The sequence below is a fragment of the Heterocephalus glaber genome, unplaced genomic scaffold, assembly GCF_053883595.1.
Source record: "Heterocephalus glaber isolate CG9 unplaced genomic scaffold, H.glaber_assembly_v1.0 deba00001509, whole genome shotgun sequence".
Taxonomy (NCBI): Eukaryota; Metazoa; Chordata; class Mammalia; order Rodentia; family Bathyergidae; genus Heterocephalus; species Heterocephalus glaber.
The window spans coordinates 36,965,642-36,984,683 of record NW_028258325.1 but is presented as its reverse complement, the minus strand read 5'-3'; the positions used below and the strand labels follow the sequence as shown (position 1 = coordinate 36,984,683).

At 34.1% G+C, this 19,042-nt stretch overlaps 1 protein-coding gene and 1 pseudogene across 1 annotated transcript in view; both read left to right on the top strand.

Annotated features, from left to right (window-relative positions):
- Window positions 1-19,042, top strand: part of Kctd8 (potassium channel tetramerization domain containing 8) — a 256,675-nt gene that overhangs the window by 149,466 nt on the left and 88,167 nt on the right. The window lies entirely within an intron of this gene.
- On the top strand, window positions 15,109-16,595 carry LOC101723591 (zinc-regulated GTPase metalloprotein activator 1B pseudogene; annotated as a pseudogene).

Genomic DNA, 19,042 nt, shown 5'->3' with positions numbered 1-19,042 from the left:
GAACCAATGCAGAATACTGAGAACAGAAATTCCACCTACCTTTAGGTGGTAGAATTTTGTTACTTGTATACAGAGTCAGTGGATATAAACTCTAAAGTGACAGCTATTCTGAATACTTAAATATACATAGTGTGTAACCATGTTGAGACTGACAGGATGACTATCAGCAAGCAAAACTTAGGTATGTTCTCCAGGGAGCTGTTTTACACAAACACACACACTGTCAGGTCTTCCTCTGAGATAACTTCATATTTATATATATTTATATATATATATATAAAACTTATATGTTTATATATTACTATTACTAACAAAATAGAAGGAAGTCTACGGTGGTAATGATAATGGTTATCTTATCTTAGTTGATTTTATTTACAAGAAAAATGAAGGGGTAGAGGACAAAGGAATTCTGTAAGAAAAATTCAGAAATTCAGACCCTACCTGAGTCTGGTTTGATTCATATGCTATATATAACTAAAAAATGTTATTTAACTCTAAAACAGAAGAAATCTGACAGACCATTCATAGCAAGGAATGGGCTCTTCATTCAACCACTGTAAAGCCAGAGAAAATTATGTAAAGTGCCATCTGAACACAGAGAGGAAAAGGGAAACCACAGACTCTGTCCTTTTGTTTTTTTTTGGAGGATATTCTTGTTGTATACATTTTCATTAACTTTCATTCTATTTGTGTGCCAAACTAGATCCAGTGCTATGCTGTTTGTGGAGGATAGAGAGATTCTGAAGGTGGCTCTTGACACCCTCAGTTTAAGGTCTAATGGCAGGCTCAGAAATGGATATGCCAATTTATAACATGTTCAAGAAGTGTTCGAAAGATATCAGACAAATTCTGGGTTCCATAGAAGCCTCAAATTTACTGTGAAAAATTGGACATTTCTAATGTTTTATATTTAGTGTATGATATGGATAGATATACATGACATACTAAGCATATTTTCTTGGATTTATAAAGAGCTTGAGATTTATGATATTTCTAGTTATGATCTTGAAAAGTTTGCCTCGGCAGAACAAGATCCAATGTTCTATTTGTACATTATTAATAATGATTGTTTTTGTTTCAGTTGCCTTTATGGTGTCATACTTGAAGGCCATTGCTTATCAAAGATGTATTAAAATACAAGGTAACAGTAAATTAGTGGTTACCTGAAGAAACAGAAAATATGTTTTTATACTATATTTCATTGATTCTAAGATGATATTTAATTAACATTTTACCAGAATGAAAAAGATAATGAGTATTTTAAATGCAAATATCTATTAAAATGTGAAAAATATGTGTTGTACATAGAGGGAGCTATGTTACTTTTCTTAAGGTGAATTTTTTGCATAGATAGTAGTCTAAATGTAATTTCATTTTCAAGTTAAATTATCATTTGAAATAGCTAGTCTAGCTGTTTAAGTTTATCAGAAGTCAAACTATTCTGGTAGATTTTGTCTTAATCTCCTCTATGTAACGGGATTAATTATTTGCGAAACACTCTTTTTCCCATTTATTTTAGAGTTTTTTTAACTTAGTACTTTGCATTGATAGAATAAGGTATACATGTCAGTATCTTAATTGATGAACGTGTTATTTGGGTTTTTATGATTTTAACCCAGTATCTGATACACAGATATGTCAAGGATATTTATAAAAAATATTCAGCTTCTGTTGAATTAAATATACTTCTAAAATATGAATTATTAAAATAGGAATTTAGTGTAATATATATTACTGATGTAAAAAAATAAAAATGCTCCACTTCTACAATATAATGGAATGTTGGATCTTACATCACATAACCTGGACTCTCTGGTCCTGAGGAGCTGATGTTTGTGTTGTTACTCTTCTACTCTTTTGCAGTACTGTAGTTTAAACCTCAGGCCTTCACTGAGCTACACTCCTAGCCTTTATTATTTTTATTCATTTTTTTAAATTTTGTTTTTTCTAAGTTGCTAAGTTGTCCAGGGAGTACTCAAATTTGTAGTCCTCTTGCTTCAGCTTCCCAGAGTGCTGGAGTTACAGGCATGTGGCCCCATGTCCAGTTCTTCTTTTATTGTCTCAGAGCCTATTTCTACCTATTCTTTGATTTTTTTTTTTGTTTTCTTTTCTTTTGTTTTTTGTGGCACCAGGGATTGAACTCAGGTCCTTGTGCTTGCGCAGCAGGTGACGAAACCACCGAGCTAAATCCTCTATTCTTTGATTTTTAAGTTTTCTTTCTGAAAAATTTTTTGTAAATTTTTAGGAAACCACAAAAAACTAAAGATTAAAAATGAAACAAATATTTTTATAGCTAATCTTTATCCAAATTTAGGTAAAGGCCTAATTTTGGTACAGGCCACATGATATTGTTCCTCATTCTGTTAATTAAAAAAATACAGTAATCTTCTGAATTTATTAGGTCAGTATAAAAGTGTGCAGATTATATTACTCTCAGAGGTATTGTTATTAAAAAAACAAAATTGATTAGTAAATTATAGTATTCCATATTCATTCATATATCCTTTAAAATATACTAGAATTATAATATAAATATTTGTTGCATCCCTTGTTCTCCCTACAAATAACTCATTAAACCATGTAATGCTTTTATGATGCTAATAAACCTGACACCTTTTATCTCATTAATTCTATGAGGAAGTCAGTTTTCAGGTCAAATCAAGTCTACTACGAGGTGGACTGAATTTCACATAGCCTTTTCTTATATTTGCTACTGTGGCTAGAAGAGAATGCAATGGACTTTGGATGGAAAGAGATAAATTAGGCTTAGCCTCAAGATCAAAGAAGTGATAGAGAATTTAAATCTTGCTATCCCAGCAGCGGAAATTGGATTTCTTGGATGCAGTGTGTATTTGAGCTTTAAAGCAGACATCCACAATCTTCATTTGTACACACTGCCATTTCTTAAATCATAGAATCTTAGCATACCTTATTCTTTTGTAAAAATGCTTTAAAATGTGATAGGATAAGAATTAGAAATATTTAAAACAAAAAACCTCATTATTAATGTCCAATAAATTAAAGAAAATGAGTAGCTTAGATTAAGGTATTTTGAAACTTACAGTTTTTATTTTATCTATGCAATAACCAGAGCATTTTTCAACAGGAGAAAATATTAAAATTCAATTACTATTTAGTGAGTCATCAGTGTTAAAAATTGCATATTGCTGTAGCATGAATATATTCCCCAGAATTCCAGTATTGGGATCTTGATGCCCAGTAATGTAAGGTGAGGTCTTATAGGAAGTGTGACGGACATATGGGGCCTCTTTAACAAATAGGTGAATGCTACTATTAAATGTGTTTTGAACAGTGAGTTACCCCTGCCATCTTCCCTTATGTGAGAACGCAGCTAGAAAGCCCCATCTAGATGCCAGCACAATGATCTTGGACTTCCCCACCTCCAGAACTTAGAGAAATGAATATCTGTTCTTATAATTTCATCAGTACATACCAGCACAACATAGATCTAGATACATATCAAAATAAGTGACAGGTAATACATGCAATTGCATTTGAGGAAAATACTCAGGCACAAATAAAACATGTTTATCTTAGTTTTTGTTGTTGTTGTTGTTTTGTGTTTTGCTCTCCTTTCCTTTTCCTGAAACTATCAATTAAGGACAAAAACAAAGGACCTGAAAAAGGGCTCTCTTGGGTCTCACATTTAAGAGTTGTTGAGCCAGGGGCAAATCAAAGATTGGCAGCATTTTAGTTCTGGAAGGCCTCATTAGAGGACACGTTTATGATCTTCTGGTTTCTTTGGTTTTGATCCCTTTTATCTCATCTTTACTTAGAACATTTTATCTTACCCTGTCCTCAGTTCTCTTGTGTTTTATGAGAGATGTTCTGTCCATAAAATTTAATGGATGTGCCTCGGGCCTTTCCAGAGCAAAGTAGGACCTTAGGCATGAAAGGTGCTGGATCCTCACTCATCTTCTAACAAATCAGGTCTGCTTTCTTCTGTTTTATACATTGGCCTCTTCATAAGGTTCATTTAGGAAAGGAAGTCCATTTTTTAAAAAATGAGAGTTAGGAAACTCATGCACAAATTGATTTGTAGGTTGTATTGGAGTCAATGTTCCTCAGTTCTTTTGATGATATGGTCTTCAAGAGAATCCAAGTGAAATTTCAGGTTATGAGATGCCAAGAATTTTAGTTTCCATCAAGAATTATTTTTTCAGTATTCATGAATAGGTGCTCTGTGTCAAGATGAGACAATGTTTTTATAAATCCAAATCAGATCACATCACCACTGGCTGTAGTGCTGAACAGTGATAAAATGTTTTGAATTTGGTAGCATGAGAAAAGAAAAAGCATTCTTTTAAGAAATATTTCCTCTCTTTATAATAAGAAAATGCGGTTATAATTCATAAAAACTTTTGGAAGAATATGCTCTTGTATGCTGCTTTTGAGATTGCTCTGGTGGCTGTCAGGTACCAGCAGGCAACTGATACTTATAAGATTGCGTACATTTCTAAGTATCTTACTGACTACAGGTAACTAAGTTTGCTAAGATGAACAATGTCCTGGAAGAAATATGCAATTGTTTATTCTTGCTTCATATATTTATATAAAATTTGCTATATCAAATCTTTTTGTGATTTAGTTCTATAATAATGAGATTACTTATAATTTTGCAGTTATTAGTTTCATTAAAATTTTGCCAACAATTTTCCTATTTTTTGCTGGTTTTTAGCAAAAGAATGTTGCATTAATTTAATTTTTATTATGACTCCTATGAAATGTTTTGATAATAAAACACAATATTGCAGAACATTGTTGAACAATTGAATGAAGAATTTTTCTTACTCTCAATGCAATCATTCCTTGTATATTTTTGATTGAAGAAATACTTTCTGATTGACTATTCACTGCCTACTTAACAATATTTTCATGCTAGGTTTTCATCTGTAAATTCAAAATACTAAAAGAATTTTCAAGTATCTACGCTTCAACATTTTTAACAGCTTTTTCTATTTTTGGCCAGGATTGAAAAGGTTTGTGAAAGTTTTCTTTCTCTCACGTAATCAAATGTTCAATTAAAACACTATCACCAGATTCCAGGTATTTTATAAAAGACAAGCCTAGAAACATAGCATATGAAGTAATAAATGTCCTGTATTTTTCCCTGACATTTCCTTACACAATCCAACTTCTTTATTTCTCTGTACACTGATTCCACCAATTACACCTTTACTATTTCTACACCCAACTCTATAAAGCTACTTTGCTTGCCCAGATAAAATATGACTCAGGATGCAGAACTGAGTTCAGAACCTTGGCACCAGTTAAGGTTATTATTCTCCAGTAAGTATGGGAAGTCAATTAATTTTTCTTTAAATTTGGGCAAGTTGAACATTTCCTTTTTGAAATAAATTTATTTCAGCAAATTGATAGATTGCATCTGATAAACCTCAAATTTGAGAAGGTCATCAACTAAGAAAAACCCTCATAAAATAGTTTTCAAATGAAAACTGCCTGTTACAAGACTGAGGAAATATCAAGAAATTAAGGCATTACTTTCTGTAATAATTCTGCGCTTCCTTAAGGATTCCAACTGTTCAAATTTTTATTATTTGTTAAGTAGCTAGACATTTATTTATATTTTATTTGGGAGTATTTTATCAACATCTCATAATGATCTACAAGGCTGTATAATTGGGGATTTGTTTAAAAGGAAGCATGAAAAGGATTTCAAATATTCACAGGACGTACAGAGAAAAGTTCTCCCAGAATCTTTACATAATATTACAGCAGAAATCAGTTGACCACTTTAGAATTAAAAATAATAACTAAAAACATTGGGGGGAATACTCAGTATTTCTGAGAAAAAAATTAATCCTACAGGAAATTCTAAAATGGCTAGGAAAGTACAGTTTAGTGATAATGATCCTTGTAGAGGTTTCAGTGATAACAAATATCCAGCTGTGGCATGCATGCCATAGGTTTACCAGCACTGGTATAGTCCCTTTCAAACTGTGTAATTGTTAATTAAGATTAGATCTTACATGAAAATTCCTGGGCTTTCCCTTCTCCATATACACCACCTAATTCTAATAACTAATTATCAAAAAAACTACCTCACAACTAACTGCATTTATTTTTATTTTTAATTGACATATTATTTGTATTTACTTATGGATTTCAGTATTTAATGCAAATATACAATATGACATTCAAATCTGGGTAATTATATTTCTATCTTCTCAAAGGTTCTGACTTTTATGTTTTGGCAACCTCTATACTCTTAACCTCTAGTTATTTTGAAATGCATAGTTAATTACTTGTATTATACACAAGTGGTTATACTATATAACACTAGAACTACTCCTCCCCACAACTGTGTTTTGGTACCCATTTCCCACCCACTCTATCACATCTGCTTTTTTGTGTTGCTCAGACAAAATACCCAAAGCCCAAAGTTGAAGGAGGAAAGGGTTATTGGGCTCACAGTTTGTAGATGTTTCAGCTCATAGTTGGTTGGTTACAAAGCAGGACTGCATGCCATAAGGGCATCACAGAGAAATAGTTCATGGCAGGCAGAAGGTGCAAGGGTAGCAAGCAACAAGCTATAAGTAACCATCTTTCTGTCCCCTATATTCAGTCCAGGCTACCTGCCCTTAGCACTCACACCCAGGGTGGTCCTTCCCATATCCAGTCCCAGAACTATGCCAAACCACTCAGGGGAATAATTTAATAATCACACACCCTTGATCCCAGCAACATACACCTAATCCCAGCATCACACAGTCTAGATCCAGCCAACTCTGAAAAGACCCACATGACCACATGAGGCTTTGTGGGGACATCTAGACACAAGCCATAATGACATCTCTCTTTTGCATTCCCTATCCTCTAATGACCTCTATTCTATCTCTACTCTTGGCTGATCATGTTTTTTAACTTCCACAAATGAATGAGAACATGTGGCATCTGCTTTCCTGTGTCTGGCTTATCTTTACATCACGTCCTGCTGGTCCATCCATGTTTATGCAATGACGTGATTTCATCCTGTTTGATGGCTGAATAATATCTCATTATATATGCAGCAAATGCTTTTCATTTATTCATCCACCAGTGGGCATCTTATTGGTTGCATATTTTCACTATTGTGGATAGCGCTGTAGTGAACTGGGCCTTCACGTGTCTCCTTGTATTATAACTTCATTTTCCTTGCTTATATAAACAGTAGTTAGATTGCTGAATCACATGGTAGCTTTATTTTCAGTTGTTTGAGGAATTTCCAAACTGTTTACCACAATACCTATACTAATTTACATTCACACCAACAATGTATTGAGAGTTCCCCTTTCTCAGCATTGTTGAAACATTTGGGTTTTTTTTTTTTTTTTGTCTTTTGGGTAAAGGCTATTCTAACTGGGGTGAGATAATACTCATTGTGGTTTTGATTGGTATTTTCTTGATGATTAGTGACTTTGAGAAGATATCCAGGAGGGAAATACCTGGGTCAAATGAGACCTCTAATCCTAGTTTTTTGAGGTATCTCCATATTAATTTCCCCAGTGGTTGCACCAGTCTGCACTCCCACCAACAATGGAGAAGGGTTCCTTTCTCCCCACAGCCCCACCAGCATTTGTTATTGGTGGATTTCTTGATAGCAGCCATTCTTTCTGGAGTGAGGTGGAATTTCAGTGTTGTTTTCAACTGCATCTCTCAAATGACCAGTGATGTTCAACATTTTTTCATATGTTTATTTGATGCTTTTTCTTCTTTGTCTGAGAAATGTCTGTTCATTTCAGATGCCAATTTTTGAATTGGATCTTTAGATTTTGGAGGTCTGATTTTTTAAAGTTCTTTATATATTCTAGATAGTAGTCCTTTGTCTGAGGAACAGCTGGTAAAATTTTTTTCCCACATTGTAGGTAGTCTCTTAGCTCTGTTAGTGGTTTCTCTTGCAGTGCAGAAGCTTTTTAATAAGATGAGATCCCAGTTGATTCTTTGTGCTAGTTCCTGTGCTATTGAGGTTTTGTTCATAAAGTCTTTTCCTATTCAAATATCTTCAAGAGTTCTACCTAACTTATCTTCCAGCAAGTTTAGTGTTTTTGTTTCCACTTCAATTTTAGTGTAGCTCATGGTGAAAGATATGGGTCTAGTTTTAATCTTTGGCAGATTGAAATCCAGTTTATCAAATACCATTTATTAAAGAGGCTATCTTTCCTCTAGTGAGGATGTTTGGCTTTTTTGTCAAAGATGAGGTGGCTGAGTACATCTGGAGTGGTTTCTGCATCTTTTAATCTATTCCACTGATCCTTGGGTCTCTTTCTTTGCCAGTACTATGTTGTTTTTATCACAGTGGTTTTGTAGTATAGTTTCATGTTGGGGATTGTGATACCCTTTGTCATGTCTTTGTTGCCTAGAATTGCTGTCATTATTTACTGATGGCATGATACTCTACATAGAATATCCAAAAACTTCTGCTAAGTGATTTCTAGACTTAATTGACAAATTCAGTAGAGTAGCTGGATATAAGTCAACACTCAAAAATCAATAGCATTTTTGTACATAAATAACAGACTCACTGAGACAGAAATTGGGGAAACAATTCCTTCCACAATAGCATCCAAAAAACTGAAATATCTAAAAATCAATCTAGTGAAGTAAGTAAAAGACCTCTACATTGAAAATACAGCACTCTGAAAAAAGAGATTGAAGAGGATATAAGAAAATGGAAAGACATGCCTTGCTCCTGGGTAGGAAGAACCAATATAGTGAAAATGGTCATACTTGCAAAACTACTATATAGACTCAATGCAATCCCAATTGAAATTCCAGCAGTATGTTTCACACAAGTAGAGAAAACAATCCAAAAATTCATTTGGAACCAGAAGAGACCTAGAATAGCAAAAGGAATTCTAAGCAACAGAGGCATGATTGGTCACTTTGAGCTAGCTCCTTCTCTCTCTTTCTTCCCTCCTTCTTCTTCCTTTCTTTCATCCTCTTTGTTTTTCTCCCTTCTTCTTCCTCCTCCTCCTTCTTCTTTTTCCTCTTCTCTCTCTCTCCCTCCCCCCCCATCTCTCCCTCCAGCACACACACCTCTGCTCCCTTTACATTTTTAAAATTATTACTTTGTAACTAGGTCTCAGTAAGTTGCTGAAGGAGTTCTTTCCCCCATATACTTGTTGGATATTTATATGTCATCTTTTGAGAAATGTCTGTTCAGATTACTTGCTCATTTTTATTTTTATTGTTTTAAGCAGAACATTTATTGATACAATTTCGATATACACAATGATCACATTCATCATACACAATTTCTGCCTGTACATTATATATCTTCTTTTTTGCTACAGTGTTTTTGAATTCCTTCTATATTCTGGTTATATTTCTTTTATCAAATTATTAGTTTGCAAATATTTTCTCCCACTCTTTACATTATATATTATCTTTGTTGATTGTTTCCTTTGTGGTGCAGACAATGCTTAGTTTGGAATTATCCCATTGGCCTATTTTCTTTTTTATTTTCTATATTTTTGGAGTGTTTTATATAAATAAAAAAAACTTTGCCTACCCTAATGTCTTGAAGTGTTTCCCTTATATTTTCTTCTTTCAATTTCATAGCTCAGGTTCTCATATTTAGGTCCTTGTTCCATTTTGAATTGATTTTGTATATAGTGAGAGGCAGAGGTCTACTGACATTTACATCTATCTCCATGTCTGTTGATTTATTGTATTACATGTACTGATTGACATATGTTGAACCATCCTTATGATAAATCCAAATTAATCATGGTGTATAGTCTTTTTGATGCACTATTGTATTTAGTTTGCTGATATTTTATTGAGATTTTTGCATTTGTGCTCATCATGAATATTTGTTTATGTTTTCATTTCATTGTTGTTGTGTCTTTTTCTTGTTTGGTATCAAGCATAATGCTGGCCTCATAGAGTCTGACAACATTTTTAATTTTCTTGGTGAAGTTTGAGAAGAATTGATATGAATTTCTCTTTAAATGTTTTGAAGAATTCAATAGTGAAGACATCTACTCCTGGGCTTTTATTTGTTGGGAGAATATTACTGATTGAATCTCATGCATTACTATTGATTTGTTCAGATTTTCTATATGTTTATGTTTCAGTTTTGGTAGTATATGTGTGTCTAGAAATTCATCCATTTATTCTAAGACTTCTACTTTGTTAGTGCTTACAGAATCCACCAAAAAAGTATATACACTTCAGGAAAAAAAAAATAGCGTGATTTTTTTAACAGATGGTGTTACCCTAATATGGGGTGTTACATATAATCAGGGTTTACAAGGGAATAGATTTAATACAGGACACATCATTTATAGGAATATCATAATATTCACTCAAAAAGTCAAATACAGAGGAGTGCAAGAGATCTGTCCACACTAGAGACCCAAAGAATCAAGCTGAGGGCCTGGGTCCTAAGGCAATGTCCTGCACTAGTCCAGTGAAAGACCTAAAGCCCAAGACAATGTCCCCCACAAGTCCAGCCAGAGGCCTAGAGCCCATGACAGTGTCTCATGCAAGTCCGTATCAGGGATCTGCACAGAGGAGGCCCAAAGACCAACGGTGGAAGCTTGAAAGCCTACGCTGGCAAGTGGAGGATTTATGACACCAGGCTGAGAGATCTACACTGGAGTCAGGAAGCGATGCTAAAGGCAAAGACCAGAACTCCCCTGATGAGAACAGCAGCTGTCTCCAGTGACAGCAAGGACTGATGATGATAACAGCCAAATTTGCATCAGGAAAACTAGCCATGGTAAGCTTCTCCAAGAAAATCAATAGCAAAAGATTTTCCCCAATAGTTCTCTTTTTATGCCATTGGCAACAATCCTCAGGTGGGTCTTCCACAGCCAGAACCATGCTGATTCAGTTTAGCTGGGCATTACAAATTGACCATTAGTTAATCCACCAAATGGGGGATCATAGAAGATGTCATATACCTCAGAAAACCCACTACACTATTGGCCTTTAGGAAAGAAATTGAAAATGCATGTGCAGCAATCTCAATGAACAAGGTTACCCAGGCAGCAGTTTGCCATATTAATAAATGTTAGGAAGTTAATGGCATCATTTTGAGTACCTCTTGTAATTGTAGAGGCCAAACGGAACTTGTATTAATTTCCTGATGTTTCAATAAATTTTGTCCTTCAATATTTATATAAGTTTTCTTTTCCTAAAGTGTGATACATATTTGGTGGATTCTGTAGTTTTTCATAATAATCTTTAATGCAACTTTGTATTGTTGGATTATCTGTTGTAATCTTTCTTTTTTTATCTCTGAAGCTATTTATTGAGACCTTTTCTCTTTTGGCCTTGATTAGCTTGGCTAAAAATTTGTACATTATGTTTTTTAAAACAACTTCATATTATTTATCCATTGTATCTTTAAAGTCTGTTGCATTTATTTTTGTTCTTTATCATTTCATTCTTTATACTTATTTTGGATTATCCTTGTTCTTAATTTTTTAGTTCCTTGAGTTACATTGTTGGGTTGTTCCTTTGAAATTTTTAATTTTTTGGATGTAGGTAATTATTGTTGTAGCTTTCTTGTAGGCAACATGTGATTGTTTTTGTTCCATTATGATGCTATATACATTTTGGTAGAGAATTTAATCCTTTTATATTCAGGGTTATTATTGATAAGAATGCATATACTCATGCCAGTTTGTTAATTGTTTTATATATTTGGGTTTTTTTTCTCCCTCTCTTGCATTAATTTTTATGGCTTTCTATAGTGATACACTTTGATTTTTTTCTCTCTGTAGTTTTTATACGCTTTACCAAGATTTATACTTTTGTGCATTTTCATGTTGATAACTATTGTTCTTTACCTTCAAATTTAGGATTCCTTTAAATATTTCTTATAGGGTCAATTTACCAGTGATGGCTTGTTTGCAAAAATCTTATTCCTTGTTCATTTCTTTTCCTTTATTTTTTTGGTACCAGGGATTGAACTTGGAACCTTGGGCTTGCAAAGTAGGTGACCGAACAACTGGGCTAAAATCCCTGGCCCTCCTTCATTTCTGAAATAACACTTTGTTGGTTGGCAGGTTTTTTTCCGTCAAAATTTTGAAAATATCAACTCATTCCCTTTTGGACTATAAAGTTTCTGCTGAGTTATCTTCTATTAATTTAACAGGGATTTTCTTAAATATGACTTGGTGTTTTTCTCTTGCTGTTTTTAGAATTCTCTTTTTATCTTGGACTTTTGACAGACAGATGGATGGTAATATATCACAGTAATGATTCTTTTATTTAAATCAATTTGTGTCCTTTGGTTTGCGTATACCTAGATGTTCATATCTTTCTCAAGATAAAGGATATTTTCAGTTATTATTTCATTGACTAGTTATCATTTTATGCCTTTCCTTTCTGATTGCTTCTAGAAACTTCCATAAATTAAATACTTATATGTTCATTTAATGGTGCTCCAAAAGTCATGGAGGCATTATTTATACTTCATTTTGTTGTTGTTGTATGGTAGATTTCAAAAGTCTGTTTTCAAGTTTAGAAATTGTTTCTTCAGCTTACCTTGTCTGGTCTTTAGGCTCTCCTGCATTCTTTATTTAATTTACTGAGTTCATTTTGAGTATTTCTATGCGCTTTTTCATCATTATCCCTATTTCTTCACTGCATTTCTAGTATGCATCTTAAATTGTTTCCTAATTTCATCAATTAACTCTCTGTACTGTGTTATTATATTTCCTTAGAATCATTGTTTTGAAATCTCTGTCAGGCCTCTTTGTCAGTACCCCTTTCTTTTCTGTCTGTTGCTAAAGACCTATTATGTTCTGTTAGAGGCATAGTGTTATCTGGCTTTTTTGTGTCCCTATGTTCATATTTGCACATCTGACATATTAGTTGTCTCTATTTTATAAGGTGACCACCAGAGTAAATTGACTCCTCCTGAAGTTTTTTGCCATAGGGTATTGGTTTAGTAGACCATGTTGTCTTTCATTTTATTTAGACATTTATTTAGACATTACAGTATAGTCTCCCTGTATCTTCCTCAGCTTTAATCAATGTACCTGACCATGGAGCATGCCTCGATGGATTATGGGAGTCCTTTCTCCAAGGGCAACATAGGGGTGAGGCACACTCTAGCAGCCCATCATGAAATGATGCACACATGTATGAGGTGGGCTGCGACTCCCACTGGTCGTTATTCTGGCAATGGGAGTGGTGGTGCCACAGAGACACAAAGCATGACTACTTCGTTGTGTTTTAAGGATATATAAGTAGTATTAATCTTGTTTATCTGAAAGAAACTAGATTAAATTTGTGTTTCTTTTCTTCTGAGGTACTGGGGATTGAACTCGCAATCCTCATTCTTCCCAACTTCCCAAATAGAACTGCAAGTATGCACCACAGCGCCTGGTTGTACTTGGTCTTTATATTTAAATTTCCTTACAATTTCAACCATGATTAGATTATTTGCACTCACATGATTGTATTATTATTTTATGAAGAATATTGCTAATGTGATATAATATCCTACATAATATAATTAGAATATGTTTCTAATATAATGATATAATACTGATTTGAAACAGTTGAAAATCTACCATTTCACACATAGAAGTTTGTTTACCATTCAGTGATCCTTTGAGGTAAACAATATCACCATTTTATAGATGAAAATTCTGAAACTACTTGGATAAATAAGACTAAAGTCAATAAATATGTCTAAAATTCAAATACAGATTTAAACTCTATACTTTAAAATATATTTTATTTAAGCATTTGTTACCAGTGATTGAATTTAAGGCCTTGCACTTGTGAGGCAGGTATGGTGCCACTGAGCTAAATCCCAGGTCCAGTATATTTTATTTTTAAGAAAAGTTATGAATGCTCATTAGGAAAATTTGAACAAGACTCAAAAATCTGACCATCCAATTCTTATCCTCACAAACTTGTTCTGAATATATTCCATATCTTTGCCTCTCAATATGCATGGAGAGATAGAGAAAGCTGGGTATCTACTCAATAGATTTCTGTATATCATGGCAGGGATGTTTAGTGAGATACTGGAGGTGCAAGTTTAAGTGATTTAAGAGAATGTAGGAAGAGTGAAGTTGGAGACCACAAATATATACATCTCTTTCAAGGAATTTTTTTTACACAAGTAACAAAATGATATGGATTACGGGTTGTTTGTTTTGTTTTAGATGGAAGAAATTACACCATGTTTGTATTTTTGTGTGCTGAAGGAAATGCACATGTAGAAATTTAATAAGTCAAGGATATGGGTGAGAGAAAACAAATGCTTGGAAAAGGTGCCATCATGACAAAGAAGAGGATTTGCTTTACAAATAGAGACCATGTCTTCAGACAGCATAGAGTAGTCTTTTATAGGAAGGCGGAGAATGTGGGCAGTTACTAAGGGAGAGGAAAATGTGCAGTAATGTGGAAGTCTGTGGAAGCTCTGTTCGTTATTTTTTTCCAAGAGAAATACAATGTAAGTCAGCTGATACAAAATCTTAATTTTTTTCTCTTCTGTAAAATAGAAGGATTTAATAGAATGAGAGAAAGAGAAAATTGTTTTGTAGTCTACATACTATTTTAAAAAATTATTAGCCACTTGGCCTTTTGTTTCAAATGGAAAAATTTGAAGTACTGTAATATTTTCATTTTAAAAAATTTAATGTAAAATGAAGATATGCCAAAATAAGTTATAAAATTTTTTGCCTGAAGTGATTTGTGAAGAGCATCACTGTCGACAGTAGGTTGTATAAAATATTCTCAAACTAAAACTATCATTCACTCTTGAAATTAAGAAATCCAAAAACTTTACTTTTATTTCATCTTCATTATGTCTTTACTGCAGATACATAAGAGTATTCACTTCTTTCTATAATAAAGATTTTGGAATTGATTTGCATCCTGGTATCTTTGCTCTATTAAATATTTTATTTATTTCTAAGTCTTTATAGATTTTTTTCCAAGTTTGTATGGTTAAAGAACATGAATAACTATTAATCATTGTTATTTCTTAGGTTTCATATGAATAATTAATATTCATAGTTTTGTTTTTTAATCTGTCTAGGGAGACTATTAGACAAGAGGATGTGAACCAGGGGAAGGGGAGAGGGGCAAGATATAATGAAAATATACGGTCCGTCTCAGCGGGAGCCCAGGTAAAGGGGCCAGATTGGGAGGAGCCACGCGTCGCGATGTGATGACGTCAAACCACGGGCCAGGCTTGGTGAGCTTGGCCTGCTCGGCTGTGTTTGGGCGTTTAGTTTAGTTCCCAGCTCTTGAGCTGAGGGGGAGGTGTGCTTCAGATCGGAATGTTACCGGCTATTGTAACTGGAGATGAGGAAGAGGAACCAGATGAGGAAGATTGTCCTGAATTGGTTCCCATTGAGAAGAAGCAAAGAGAGGAAGAGGAAAAGCTTGCCCCCGGCGGCGCCAAGATCTCAGTCACAATCATCACCGGGTATTTAGGTGCTGGAAAGACAACACTACTGAACTGCATTTTAACGGAGCAACATAGTAAAAGAATAGCAGTTATTTTAAATGAATTTGGTGAAGGAAGTGCAGTAGAGAAATCCTTAGCTGTAAGTCAAGGTGGAGAGCTCTATGAAGAGTGGCTGGAACTTGGAAATGGTTGCCTCTGCTGTTCAGTGAAGGACAGTGACCTTAGGGCTATTGAGAATTTGATGCAGAAGAAGGAGAAATTTGATTACATACTGTTAGAGACCACTGGATTAGCAAATCCCGGTGCTGTGGCTTCTATATTTTGGGTTGATGCTGAACTAGGGAGTGATATTTATCTTGATGGTATCATAACTGTGGCAAATTCAAAATATGGATTAAAACATTTAGCAGGCGAGAAACCTGATGGCCTTACCAATGAAGCTACTAGGCAAGTTGCTTTAGCAGACATCATCTTCATCAATAAAAAGATTTGATTTCAGAAGAGGAGTTAAACAAATTAAGAACAGCCATTAGATCAATAAATGGACTAGGACAAATTTTAGAAACACGAAGATCAAGAGTTGATCTTTCTAACATATTAGATCTTCATGCCTTTGATAGTCTCCCTGGAATAAGTTTTCAGGAGAAACTTCAGTATGTGCCAACAGCACAACCTCACCTTGATCAGGCTATTGTTACAATCACATTTGAAGTACCAGGAAATGTAAAGGAAGAAAGTCTAAATGTATTTATTCAGAATCTCCTGTGGGAAAAGAACGTGAGAAACAAGGACGGTCACTGCATGGAGGTCACACGACTAAAGGGACTGGTGTCAATCAGAGACAAACCACAACAAATGATTGTCCAAGGTGTCCATGAATTCTATGACCTGGAAGAGACTCCAGTGAGCTGGAAAGATGACACTGAGAGAACAAGTCGATTGGTCCTTATTGGGAGGAATTTAGATAAGGACATCCTCAAACAACTATTTATAGCTACTGTAACAAAAACAGAAAAGCAGCAGACAGCACATTTCAAAGAAGATCAAATTTGTCTATAACATGGGAGGCATTTATCAAAGGATTGGATAATAAAAATAAGTTTCCTACTGGGTGTATTTCAACCAATATTTCATGATTTCTGTTACAAATTCCAGTGTATTTAAAGATGGTATTTATTTTATACAATACATAAAACTTAGTATTGTAAAACATTTGACATTCATAAAATAAAACAATCTGAAGTTTTTATGTTATTCTTTGGGAGACAAGTGTTCCACAAAACTTTCAGAATTTGTTTTGAAGTTTTATTTATAATGATGCTAAACTTCAACATTTTCATTTTCCTTTAGAACTTCAGCTGATTGCAAAGATGTGATGTTATTAACAAAAAAAAATTTTAAAGCAAATACTACCACTTTTTATTAAATGAAATAAGACTGTCTTGTCCTTAGAGACTTAGAAAGTGGAAAACAATTGAGTCAAATAAAATAATCTTTTTTTTAAATACTCAATACCAAGCATTACTGATAGTATGATGAAACTTCAGCCATTTATTTTGTAATACATTTAGATTCTTATTTTAGAACTTTTACTTTTAAATAATTTTTACTGATATTGAATTTATCTTGGTTATTGTGAACTTCTTTGGTTTCCAGTGTAAGGTAAAAATGTGATGGGGTGGGCTGGGGATTTAGCTCAGTGGTTCTGCCGCCTGCCTCACAAGCACAAGGTCCTGAGTTTGATCCCCAGTAACAAAAAAAAAAAAACCAAAAAACAAAAAGTGAGGAAGCATAAGCCATCATTTGTAACTATAAATTTTGATATAATGATCTTTACATAAATCATTGATAAGTATTCAGTGAATCAGTTTTGTTCTATTCCTAAAGGCCATGACAGCATAATTATACAGTACCCAAATTGTTAGATAGAGAAAAGTACAAATGGAATTTATGAAGAGCTTTCCCAAACTAATCATTGTTAAATATTGCAGAAGGCTATCAAGTCCTGGCATGGTAGTGAACACCTGCAATCCCAGCTACTCAGGAGGCTGAGGCAAGAGGTTTACAAGTTTGAGTCTAGCCTAGGCAATTAGGAAGATCCTGTCTCAAAGGGGGTGGGCCTGAGGGGGCTGCTATCAAAATGGCTTTCGGAATTCTTTCCCTAGAATTTTAAGTAATGGAGATTTATCTGTTATGTATAGTTGTCCTGGTTGGAAGCAGAAGGCAAATTGGTTATTGCAGTTGCCTTCTTTGAATCATTCTGATCTTTCTGTCCTTTTAAAAGCTAGCTTCTCTATACGCACCTAATTATTGCTTCTTGAACCCATTGCCTTAGCTTATGTTTGAGAAATTATGCTTATTTTGTGGCAGTGAATTGTTCAATAGAAAATCCACTGATTTTTCAAGATGGATTTGGGCTTTAATTCTAGCATTGTTGCTTTTTAGCTGGCTAAGTTTTTAATCCGAGATTGGTTTCCTTATTTATAAAGTGGATAATAAAATATTAACCATTCAAGGATAAAATATGTTTATAATGCACTCAAAACAGCTTCTGGCTTGTATGTAAGTAGAACTTATATATTTTCTTCTTCCTAATTCAGTTTTATAATTAATGTGGTCATAATGACAGTAACATCTTTTGACTGATATTAAGTGTCTAGATCTATCTCTTCCATACCACAAAAAGGAGTTTATAATTAGTTGCCCTGTTTTGGTAGAATGTTGGAAATAATAGTAATCTTGGGCCAGGGATTTAGTTGTGGTTCCACCGCCTGCCTCGCCTAGTGCAAGGTCCCAAGTTCAGTCCCCGGTACCGGAAAAAAAAAAAAAGTAACCTGTACTCTTGAAAATCTGTATTTGTAAGACTCATGAATATTTTTCCTTTAAAATGTATCAAATTACTCTTTAAGTGTTTTTATTACATATCTATTGCATCGAAACATTTTTGTCTCAAAAAATGCAAATATTACAGCTGGAATTGGTCTTCCCTGATTCCCTTGCATCATCCATCACTTAGAATTAAGTCAGTCTTCTGTCCCTTCAGACATTTCTTTTCATTTACATGTACATTGTGTTTCACAAAGTGAATTATTTTCCAAGGGTCATAGCCATACTATAGGATGCTTTTTCAGGAAACATAGACACTTGTTATAGGTATCTTTATGGCTTTATTTCTATAATGTGTTTTAAATGAAACATTATATAATAGTTTGCTTTTAAAAACTGTTAGTCTTAGATATTTCTATGACTGATATAAATCCATCTTAACTGCTACATAGGAATTCAGAATACAGTATAGAAGGCAGTCATTTTTTTAAAAAGTTTATAGGGAACTAGGAGTTTACATAAGTATTAATGCTAGGGTAGAACTAGCACACAGATAAAAGACAGGTTATCACATTGCTCAGTCTGGTGAAGGGACATATGAGAAAATAGCAAGCCTTAAGCAGGCTGATAAATAAAGATGACTTTAGGCTGAGTGCTCATGCAAGGCACCTGAGTAAAGGTGGCATTTGAAAACTGAATCAAAAAGAGTCATTCATTCTGGCACTGAGGAGGCTGAGGCAGAAGGATTGCATGTTTGAGGCCAGCCTGAGCTACATAGTGAGACCCTGTCTCAGTAACACCCTC